Here is a 12,290-nt window from a genome sequence, read left to right on the forward strand (position 1 = left end):
TGCTGCAGCATTTCTTTTTCTTGCAGGCCGTTGGGGTTGTCACGTGGGCACAATTGGCCCGTCTTAATAGAATAATGAAAAATGGGCTTAGGAGAGGGTTATAGGGCAACTCTGCCAACATGCCCTGTGGCCAAAGATCATAGTACATTGCAACCTAATGTAAGTGCATGCAGTCATGTTGCAACCTACAAGTTAAAGGGGTTGTCCCGCGCCGAAACGGGTTTTTTTTTTTCAACCCCCCCCCCGTTCGGCGCGAGACAACCCCGATGCAGGGACCTAAAGAAAAATCCGCACAGCGCTTACCTGAATCCCCGCGCTCCGGTGACTTCTTACTTACCGGCTGAAGATGGCCGCCGGCATCTTCTCCCTCCGTGGACCGCAGGGCTTCTGTGCGGTCCATTGCCGATTCCAGCCTCCTGATTGGCTGGAATCTGCACGTGACGGGGCGGAGCTACACGGAGCTACACGGAGCCCCATTGAGAACAGAAGAAGACCCGGACTGCGCAAGCGCGGCTAATTTGGCCATTAGACGGCGAAAATTAGTCGGCTCCATGGGAACGAGGACGCTAGCAACGGAACAGGTAAGTGAAAAACTTCTTATAACTTCTGTATGGCTCATAATTAATGCACAATGTATATTACAAAGTGCATTAATATGGCCATACAGAAGTGTATAGACCCACTTGCTGCCGCGGGACAACCCCTTTAATGCAACCCGACAATTACAAAGAATCCAAATGTAGTGAAGACCTAAAAAATCTGCAAGTTTTGGATTTCTTGCAATTGTCGGGTCACGGCAACCTGCGAGTTGCAACCCAACCACATTCGCTTACATTAGGTTGTGATGTAACGTCGGGATACTGCGATCTTTCGTTGCTTAGTCGTACCAAAGTCGTCGTGTAGCCCTAACCATACAGAGGGACCTCTATCGGAAACAGGTTCCTGTAAGGGAGTTTTCCAGATTTATCACTCACCCACAGGGGTACCTCATGTTCTCTTGACTGGAGACTCTCTTTTTGCTGCTCTCCCCTCTTGTTCTCTCTCAAGATTTACTAGAAAGAAAAAAACACATGACTTATTGAATAAAATAACGTAGCTGATTTCTTTCAGAAATAGCGCCACTATTGTCTATGGGCTGTCTGTGGTATTGCAGCTTAACCCAATTCAATACTAGACACACAGCCTATATACATGATTGTTGCTTCTCAGGCATCAGCCATGTTTTTCTACTCTCAAGTCCTTATCTTCCTCTGTTTCATACCGGGATGGCTGTCGCCATGACTTTTACACTACAACATCAGAAAGAAATGGGGATGCATATAAGATAAACCAATCCGCAGCCCGTGTTCTGCGTCTGTGGATATCTTGGATGTTGGAATGAAGAAGCTGTGAAGAATGGGAACACAATGTACATTATCTTGTTTGTATTAAACTATAACAGAGGCCACATTATGGGAGCCCCCGGCCCGCTCACAATTGGGGCTTCCTTGTATGTATAATTCTCCCCGTGACCCCGGAGTGCAGAATAAAATCCTGTGACAAGTTTTCCGTGGATCAGTTTCAGTGTGAATCCACATTAGATGAGAACATCCAGCGATCTGAGCAACTTCCAGTGAGGCCTGGTCATCGGTGCTAGACTAGCCGCATGTCACTACCAATCGTGTCGGGTTTTCCTGTGTAACGGTGTGGGGAGTATACCAAGAATGGCGTGATCAAGGAAGGATATCCAGCGAAAGGGAATCCTGTGGATGGAGACAACTCGAAAGGGGTCAGAGGAGGATGTCAGGAATCGTTCTGTCCAACAGGCACTGCAAGGTCAAGAGCAGCCAAATATAACACTGGTGCTATAACGAACATGTCCGAATACACAATTTGTCATCCCTTAGTACGGATGAGCTAAAACAGCAGACGACCAGTTCCAGCGCCATTGTGTCTAGGGGGAAACAGAAAGGCGAGACTCCAGTGGGTGAAAAAAAGAGCACAAAAATGGTATCACTGAGCAGTGGAACAAGATCTCCTGGTCAGATGAATCCAGATTTCTGTTGCCCCGTGCTGATGGGAGGTCAGAATTTGGCACAAACAGCATGAATCAATGATCCCTTCCTGTCAGCTGGTCAGAACATGTCAGCACCTTCCTGTCCGCAGGGGCCAATATTCCTACAGAACAATTTCATCACCTAGTGGGATCTACGCCATGATGAATTGCTGAAGGCCAAAAGAGTCCAACGCGCTACTAGATGGGGGCTGTCATAAAGTGGCCATGCATTGCAGTAGGTATTTGCAATCATGTATAAAGCTATTGAGCTCAGTCACGCTACGTTGTGTCACATGACAAGTTTGGCTCTGCTACATCTTTAGTGAACGGTTAAAGTGCACATTTACTTTGCTTTGATTAAAGTCGAATTCTTATCATTAAGTCATTGCCCCTTAGATAAGATGTGTCCCGGCCGGCGGCGGCTCTTATTGTGTTCTGCCATCTTCCTCTCCATACTTGATATTTTTGCTGTCATCCTGAGACACGTGAGCCGCCCGGGGGTGCAGCACACATCGTGTTATTTGCAATACTCCCGTGACAGGCGTCTCTATAGCAACGCATCATGTTTGTGCTGGTGATAACAGGGGAGGCTACTTCCATAGCAACCGTGTCAGCATTGGCGGCTTATTAAATTAGCAGAGCAAATATATAACAGCTCCTCCGGTGTAAATAAGAAAAAATGGAGAAGAAGAAGGATGCTCGTTTCCTTATAGTGATCCGAGGACAAAGTGCAAACCCCAACTGCAGGGCCTAACGTCTTCAGATCATAAACCTCTGTCCAGCAATGTCATGGTGTCACATGAGGATCGCCACCAGCAAGGCATCCAAATGCTCATTTCTCAAAAATGATACCAAAAAGTGAATTTAGGACCATTAAAGAGGTCGTCCAGCTCTAAACTATTAAAGGGGTATCTCGGACATTTTCAACTCATCAGCTATCCTCTGGATAGGTCCTAGGTAGTTGATTGACGCGGACCCACCGCTTGGTAGCGCCGGCTCCATTGAATTCGATGGGAGAAGATCGCTGTCCTCTGCCACAGCTGTCACAGTTGTGCCAGAGGTTCCCGATCTTCACTGTATGTTCTCAATGGGGTCGGCGCTGCTGCCACCGGCCCCGTTGGGCACAAGGTGAAACCCCTGGATGCGACAGGATCCAGGGGTTTCACAATCAGAAATCACCGATGCCGCAGTTACCTGCGATTTAAAAAACAGTGTGCTATCATTTTCGCCGCAGATGTTTTTTCGCATGTAACATTCGCACATGTGACCGCTGCCATTGAAAAGCATTGGTTCTATTTAGTGCAATCTTTTTTGCACGTGAAAAAAATGCCCGTTAAAACGCCCGTGTGACCGAGCCCTTAAAGTTTTTCAGTACATTATGTGGTACATTAAAACAAGACCTCGTACAGCGACGTTGATGGATAAATAAAGGAGTTATGATTTTTTTTAAAGGGGGAGGAAAAAAATTAAAATGGGGAAAAACAAGCTAGTTAGTTATCACGTTTGGTCGACGAGGGTCCATAGCGCCGATCTAGAATGACCACGACCAACAGCATTGTTCCATTCGGTGTTGATGTCGGAGGAGGTACCGTTGCCTATCTGTTGCACCCACAAGCGCCGCGGACGACCAGGAGGCCTCCGCCATCCGTCAGAGGGTCGTCTCTCGATTTTCCTAGTAATTGCTGCGGTTAGGGCACTGTGGGCCGGAACAGCTTCTGAGAAGTGTGCAACATGACCAAAAAGTGCGAGTCGTCTCTTTGCTATTGTTTTTGTGATTGACTCAAGCCCCGTGCGAGCCTGTATCTCGCTGTTTCTGATGAAGTCAAACCAATGGACACGGAGAATCTGGCGTTGGCATCGCATGTGAAAGGAGTCCAGACGCTTAGTGGTTTGCGACAGCAAAGTCCAGGTCTCCGAGCCGTACAATAATATTGGAATGACGCAAGTCTGGTAAAATCGAATCTTGGTCCTGAGTGTTATGTTCTGCCTCTACCAGAGCTTATCCAGGAACCTCATCACCGAGGCTGCCAGCGCTATTCTCCGCAGGATGTCTGGAAGCACCCTCCCATCTGTGTGCTGAATGCTTCTGAGGTACACGAACTTACTTACAGCGTCAGCTCTCTGTCCGTTTACGTCTAGGTCTGGAGGGATTGCGCCGACTCCTAGATTCTGCAGCTTGGTTTTTTGCCAGGAGATGTGAAGCCCAAGACAGGATGTCTCAAAATCGAACTGTTCCAATGAGTGCCTCAGATTATTAGATGTGACATCTAAAAGTGCAACATCGTCGGCGTAGTCCAGGTCGGTAAAGTGGTACTCCAGAAGAGTGACCCCATTATCTTGGACAGTACGTTGAAGAATCCAGTCTATGGCCCTGCAGAAGAGTGCGGAAGGCAAGACGCAACCTTGTTGAACACCAGTCGAGGTCTCAAAACTAGCAGAGGTTGAACCGTTGATACGGATTTTGGCGGATGTGCCCTGATGCATGTCTTTTAGTAGGTTTAGAAGGGATGTGGGGATGCCAATGCCAGGCAAGGCCTTCCAGAGGGCTTCTCTGTCGACCGAGTCGAACGCCGCCTTGAGATCGACCTACGCGACGAGGAGCGGTTTGTTAAATTCTCTATGTATCTCTAAGAGGAGCCTAAGAGTGGGTATGGCATCCCTGGTGGAGCGGCCTGCTGTGAAGCCTGACTGCTGGGGTCTTCCCTTGGAGGTCAGGAGTGGTTGTATCCTTGAGAGTAGAACGTGCGCGAAGACCTTCCCGGTAACTGAGAGGAGCGTTATCGGCCTGTAGCTAGTGCAAATTGTTTGGGGGCCTTTTCCCTTGTACAGGGTGAGGATGATGCCCTCCTTCTATTCCACGGGGACTTTCCCACAAGACCAGACGTGCAGAAATAGCTGATGTAAAGCAGTGCTTATTGGCTCAATTGCACATTTCAGCAGTTCGAATGGAATGCCATCTGAGCCGGCAGCGCGTCCGTGTCTAATTTTCTGAATAGCAGAATAAACCTCTTCCCATGAAGGAGCATCCGTAGGCACAGAATGGTCATCCACAGCAACGGATGCAAGGTAATCGAGATCATGGCACGGGGTTTGCCGGTGGATGGTTTAGGGCGGATGAGAAATGTTCACGCAAGCGTTGAAGTGTCTCGTCATGGTTGGTACAAGGGCTGCCATCAGATTTGTGAATTGGCGTATGCCAGCTGGTCCCTGAGGACCCTCAGATTCTGGCGACTGCTTTGTATGCTGTGCCATTAAGGGGTTAAAGCATTGTATGTGCAATACAGGACAGGGCGGATCCTCTTGAGTGTAAGACACTCTTTCTAAATGGCTAAGAGTTGAGCGTCCTGAGCTGAGGATCTGTCCGCATCTAACCGCTCTTTCCAAAGTGCCAAATATGATAACGTCACATTATTATATTTCAACATTTGCTTAGACGGTGAAATAACTGCATGAAGTCCAGTTATATAATTGTGCCATCCACATTACAGGTCATTGCAACTCCTACTTGTGACTGCAAAGTTCGTATCCTGAGGGGCTACAGTGGACCCTCTAGGCATTCAGCTTTACATTCCTGCTACTTACTTCATTGCATGAACACGTATGTTTACAATGTATATAATCTAACATAAAGGAGATCAGGGAGGTCGAAGAAAGCCAGTAAAGGCCACCAGCTACAAAGAGTACTACACTGGATACAATTGTAGCAAACTCTCAGTTTCCATTTACTAACAGCAATTAGAGATGGCTCGCTGCAGTTTTTAGATCAGAACCAGGATGCGTCAGGCCCGGCCCACGTGATCCACACGCCGGCGCATCCTCAGTGTCATGTCGGCATTGAATTTGCTGATGTGTATGGATTGGTCACCTGGGAGGTGTGTGTCTCAGCTGGCCGATCAGCATGTGTCTCAGCTGGCCAATCAGCGTGTGTCTCAGCTGGCCTATCAGCGTGTGTCTCAGCTGGCCAATCAGCATGTGTCTCAGCTGGCCAATCAGCGTGCGTCTCAGCTGGCCAATCAGCGTGTGTCTGTACACATTTATTCTGGCTCCTCCTTATATAGGACGCCGGTTATACTTCTAGTGCTTCTGGTCTCGTTGGCGGCTCCTGTCTTGTTCCACTGTCAGATAAGTCTGTTTGGTGTTTAGAATATCTGGGTGTTGTAACATCTTACTCCTGACTTATTGCTATTCCTACATTAATATTTCATCTGGTTCGGGTCGTTTTACATCTATACCACATGTATTGTTATTTATTGTAGCAAAAATTATCCCTGCTTCCACCTGGAGAGAGTCAGGGTCATCCCGGATTCCTATCATGGGCTCGCCTTCATCAACGTGAGTACTTTGCTTTTAAGTAGGGTCTCATTGCATGAGTAGGTTGGGGTTAGATTTTCCCATTCTCACAATTTTGGTTTCTTTGTATATATTTTGTGTTCTCCATATTAGTATATTGTGTTTATATCCCTCCTATTAGAACTTTAATCCCTTAGCGATCGGTCATACGCCTTTTGACGGCAGTTGTTAAGGGGCTTTATTCTGATGCTCCATCTTTTTTTTTTTTCCTTTATTAGATTTTTATTGAATTTTAAAGTCATTTTACAGAGAATTTAGCAATGCACCATAAACATGTTGTACAATACTTTTCACAAATAACTTTGTAATTGTACTTGGTTAACATATTCAATGCATTACCGTATATACCGGCGTATAAGGCGAGGGGGCGTATAAGACGACCCCCCAACTTTCACCTTATACGCCGGGAATACAGCGGAGCAAAAAAAAAAAAAAAAATTACTCACCTCCCTCGGCGTTCTGCGGCGCTGCTGCAGGATGTCACTCCCTCCTGGTCCCCGGCAGAGCATTGCTTTCTGGACACAGGGCTTGAAATCCCCGCCTCCAGAAAACACACGTGCCTTCAGCCAATCACAGCCATTCAATGACGGCGTGTGTTAGCTAATCACAGTATTAGCTTTCTGGAGGCGGGGATTTCAAGCCCTGCGTCCAGAAAGCAATGCTCTGCCGGGGACCAGGAGGGAGCGACATCCTGCAGCAGCGCCGCAGAACGCCGGGGGAGGTGAGTAATAATTTTTTTTTTTTTGACACTTTCTTTTTTTTGTATTACCGGCGTATAAGACGACCCCCGACTTCAGAGCAGATTTTTCGGGGTTCAAAAGTCGTCTTATACGCCAGTATATACAGTATGTTATATTCCCTTTTTTTTTTTTTAAATAACACTAGCTTTCCAAACATATAGTAAAGTAGTAACTTCCATGGTGAATTGTTCAGATCTTATCATTGCTATATTGATTTTAAAACAAAACTTGTAACAACATAACATGGCATCCATATATATACGACAGTTGTCATTTTTTAAGCGATACTCTCCACATCTCCCAAGTTGTATCAAATTTTTGGATAGAATTACTGCGAAGCGCCAACCATTTTTCACTTACGTATTGCTCTGCCATATGGTTTCTGAATTCGTCCATTTCTGGGGGTTCTGGCTTTCCCCAATATTTTGCTATAATTGTTTTAGCTGTCATTAAGGAGTGTGCCAGCAGGGGTCTTATTTGTTTTGGCAATTTTTCAGTGCCTAATAGAAGTAGAACCATTTTTGCTTCTCTAGGTATACTGAGTTTTAGTATATCATGCAGGAGATTAAAGGGGTTCTGACACAAATAATGTTTTTATGCTTTAGCAGCCATTGTTCCCTGGTCTGCCTAATGGACACAGGGAACCCATGGTTTAATGGCTGCTAAACCATAAAAAGATAATACTTACCTGTTCTTCTGTTGTTGTTGACATCGGGGGGTCATCTCCCGGCAGGCACTGTTCCTCCTCTTCTGTCTGCACGAGCCGCGCCGCTCCGGGATCGCGCGCATGCGCAGTGGAGAGGTGCCCTCTGACAGGAGTTCAGCCGGACGGACGGGCCGCCCACAGCAAGCACTGCTTGTGACGTGCTTGCTGTGGCGGTCCGTCCGTTGACCTCGGAAGTGCCTGACGGACGGACCAGAGCAGGAAGCGGTCTTTTTGACCGCTCCTGCTCTGCTTTAAAGGCACAGAAGAAGATGCCGGCTGGAGGGGACATGCCTGGCGATCGGGCCAGGCCAGGCAAGGTGAGTACAATTTTTTTTTTTGATGTCAGAACCCCTTTAAATATTTTATCCCAATATATTTTTAATTTAGGACATGACCAGAAAATATGAGACAGTGTTCCTCTTTGGCCACATTCCCTCCAGCATAGACCGTCTCCCTTATTTGATCTGTTATATAACAAGGAGGGGGTGTAGTACCATCTCAAAGACAGCTTTGTTTGGGTCTCCAATATGCCCAGACCTTTAGTAGATTTCAATGCTCAGTTGAATGCTCTGGACCATGAGACTTCAGATATCTCTTCTTTTAGTTCCTTTTCCCAACTTAACATATATGATTTTTTTGTCAAAGCTATGTTATTGGTCATTGTATCATAGAAGGATCTTAGGAGCTAATCCTTAGATAGTTGAAGTTTTCACCTGATGGGCGATTGTATTTAAGTTGTAGTTCGTTAAATTCTTTAATTTCTTCTGAGGTTACGAGGTCATCTACCCACTTCACTCCCCCAGTCATCCAAAATCTCAGATCTAGGTCGGGTAGAAATAGATATAGTGTTTCAATAGGTAATAAGGGTTTTTTCATATTCCCTGACAGGCCCATTTTTTTTGAGTGATGCTCCATCTTTTGACGGCTGCTGCATCAGAAGCCTGGCATTGGTCTCCCATACAAGGGAGAGCAGGTGCTCAGCTGTCAGATGACAACTTGGCACTTGCTCTAACAGTTGGGACCGAAGAAACCACAGATCCCCGCTGTTTAACCAGGGGTCAATTTTGATTGCAGGGGGTCAATGTCAGCCAGAGAAAAACTTGGGGGTACACGAGATGGCAGGTCATCATCAACATTTAGGCATTCTGTAAATGACATAGTGCACCTTACACAGACTGTATGTACATAATACTGAGAATAGACATAGAAATTACTTACCTCTTTGATATTTCATAAAATTGTTTATGTAGAGTTCGCGCAAAACTTCTTGGGCTCTGGCAACAAAACAGACCTGCGCAGTGGCTAACTTACCTATAAAATGTGTCTACCATGCATCGTTTTCATGTTCACAAATTCAATATTAGGCAGGTAGGGGGTCTATGGAAAACAAAAAAATTGTCAAGTGGCCTACGGGGCAAAAACGTTTGGGCACCTCTGCTTTAAATGCTGCGGTCAGTGCGACCGCTGCGTGTAAAACGCTGACAGAAGGGGACTCCCGCTCTCACCAATCGGACCCCTGCGATGTGATCACAGGGTCACAATGGGTTGCTATGGCACCCTGAAGTTATACAATACATTATATGTACCCAAAAGTGATGCCATTAAAAATTACAGCTTGTCCCGCAAAATACAAGATCTCATGCGGCTTGGTCAACGGAAAATGTGAAAAGTTATGGCTCTAGGAATGCGATAATGAAAAAAAAAACGGAAAAATTAATTGGTCATTAAGGCGCAAAGAGGGGTTAACTTGTATCCGATCTGAACAAGGGGTTGTTGTGTCCAGCTCCGACATAACAGAGATCGTGTAAAAAGTGAGAAATTTTAAAATGAAGTACCGGTATATCAGAAAGTTGCAAAACTGAACTGTGCTCTTTTCTCAAAAGTTCCTGAACTTTATTAATAGCTTTCCAAGGAGCCCCCAAAGGACCCCATATAAATGCATGACAGGCGTATTGGGATGGTGTTAATGTGTGTCTGGGGCTGAGGTGACATGTTTATTGCTTCCCTTCTGCGCCCTTTAAAATTTTTATTTTATTTCCCTTAATTTTTGCAAAAAAAGAAAGATTTCAGATGTTTTCAAAAACGATAAAGTTGGCTGCATTTTTTTACACATTATAAACAGTCATCAGAGACGATCCTGGCCTTCGAAGGAAAAGCTCCAGAACTTGGCGCTAGCGATAAATGTAAATCGCGCATTTATTTTTGGCTTGTTTTTTATTAATAAATTAGGTCAATCCGCTCAGGCCGACAGATATTTCTCGAATGAAGCGGGAGTCACGTCTCTTCAACTTTTGGAAGCCTTGTGACGTTCTGCTCTGCAGCTGGGTGAGGGTCTCCTCTGGGACCCACAACAATTAGCTCTTCTGCCAAGCCGCGGTGTTTGCGCTTATTTTCCCAGCCACAGCCCCTTCGTAGAAAACAAGTACAACGCCATGTATATCTACTGCTGCATACTCTGTATGCCTAAGGCCTAATGTCCAGGGACGGATCTGATTTGCGGAATCCGTGCAGGTGACCCGCAAATCAAGCTGCCCATAGGGACACATGGGTGTCCGCATGTGAAATAAAGCATGTAGATTTGATTTGCGGCCCTTTTGGTCCAGAACAAAAATCGCAGCATGCTCCATTGCAGTGCGGTTCCCGCATAGACGGCTTCCATTGAAGTGCACAGCAGCCATTGATCCTGCTGCTTCTGTCCAGTTTGTCAGAACCGGTTGTTAAAGAGCTATTCCCAAAATTGACTTTTATTACCTACCCATTGGATAGGTGATAACATCTAATCGGTGGGGGTCTCACTGCAAAGACCCCACCGGTCCTAAGAACAGCAGTGAAGACAAGATTGAATAGAGCGGCCGTCGTGCATGTGTGTTGCCACTCCGTTCTTCTTCAATGGGACTGCCAGAGATAGTTGAGCCCTTGGCCAGTGACTGCGCATGCGTGGCCACCACTCCATCCAATCTCATCCTCAATACAAGGAGTGCAGCGAGCCCGGGGTGAGGAGAAGGGGACCGCCGTTACTAGGACCACTGCTGAGACCCCCACTGATCAAGCTTTTATCACCTATCCTGTGGATAACCCCTTTAACATGACAGCCAGTTAGCGGACCTGGGTTGGAGCAGTACCCTGGGCCTGGTCGCAACGCGCTGCGTTCTTTGAGCGTCTGACAAACACAAGACCCTAAGCTGACTTTGGTGGTCCCGCACACTGCGGATGCTCTAACTTTTCGCGTTTCTCGGAACGCATCGCCCATTGATTTCAACGGGACCTTTAATGCCTCACATGCCGTGCGATCTGTGAGTGCGGTGCGAGGTTTCCCATTAAAATCAATGGGAAACACTTCTAATCTTCTATCGTGCGTGAAACTGGCGCAAGAGAATAGAAACTTTCCAGATGCAACGCAAAAACACCTCTCATCCGCGAGCAAAGCGTACGTTCGCAAGCATGATATCAGTCCAAGTTTCACGGCTTGATATCGCGCTCGCCGTGTGTAGGCAGCCTGAGGGATCATTCACATGGGTGTATGCAATGGCTGTCTGCGAAAAACAGACTGATTCACTCTGTGTGTATATGTGTAAGTCCTCATGTCCACGGGCGGGTCAGAGCCCGCAGCGGAATCCGCCCGTGCCCGCAGACATGGGGCCAGAAAATACATAATACTCACCTGTCCGGACGCTGCGGGGCTCTCCTCCGTGCAGGCTGGATCTTTTTTCTTCTGCGCGGCAGATGCGCTCAGCAAGCTGATGGCGTGCCGCGAATCCAGACGGCTTCCATTGGCTTCAATGGACGCCGCATGAGCTATCTGTGCGGGAAAACCGCACAAAAATGGAGCATGCTGCGGCTGTTTTCCCGCACGTGCGATCCGCACGTCGGGAGAAAATGACATCCGCAGGTATTTAATCCCCTGTGGGTGCCCAATGATTCCCTATGGTGGCGGATCTCACGTGCGGGAGACCCGCACGGATTTAATAAATCTAAGTACCCTATGGACATTGGGCCTAAGGCCTCATGTCCACGGGCGGGTCGGATCCTACAGCGGAATCTGCCTGTGCCTGCGGCTGAGGACCCTGCTTACCCGTCCGCGTCTTCTATTTTCTGTACTGCGGATATGTGCGGAAGTGCCGGCCGGCTTCTACTGATTTCAACGGAGGGCATCCGCCCTGAAATGGAGCGTCCTGCCATTTGTTTTCCGTATGCGAAATCCGGAAATCAAATCCGCATGTGTAAATTGAGGTGCGGACGCCATGCTTCCCTATGAGTGGCTGGAACTGCGGATCTTCCGCGTGGGTGCCCCATGCAGATTCCGCAAATCAAATCTGCCCGTGGTCATTGGGCCTAATGCAGCCATTTTTGCTGCATATATGTGGGGTTTTTTTACATCCGTGCGTTATCTGTTTTTCACGGAGAGAAAAAACCCCGCAAGAAAGCCGAACGGATGGCACTTTTTTTCAGTCTCCTGGCA

This window comes from Eleutherodactylus coqui, chromosome 13, assembly GCF_035609145.1.
Source record: "Eleutherodactylus coqui strain aEleCoq1 chromosome 13, aEleCoq1.hap1, whole genome shotgun sequence".
Lineage (NCBI taxonomy): Eukaryota > Metazoa > Chordata > Amphibia > Anura > Eleutherodactylidae > Eleutherodactylus > Eleutherodactylus coqui.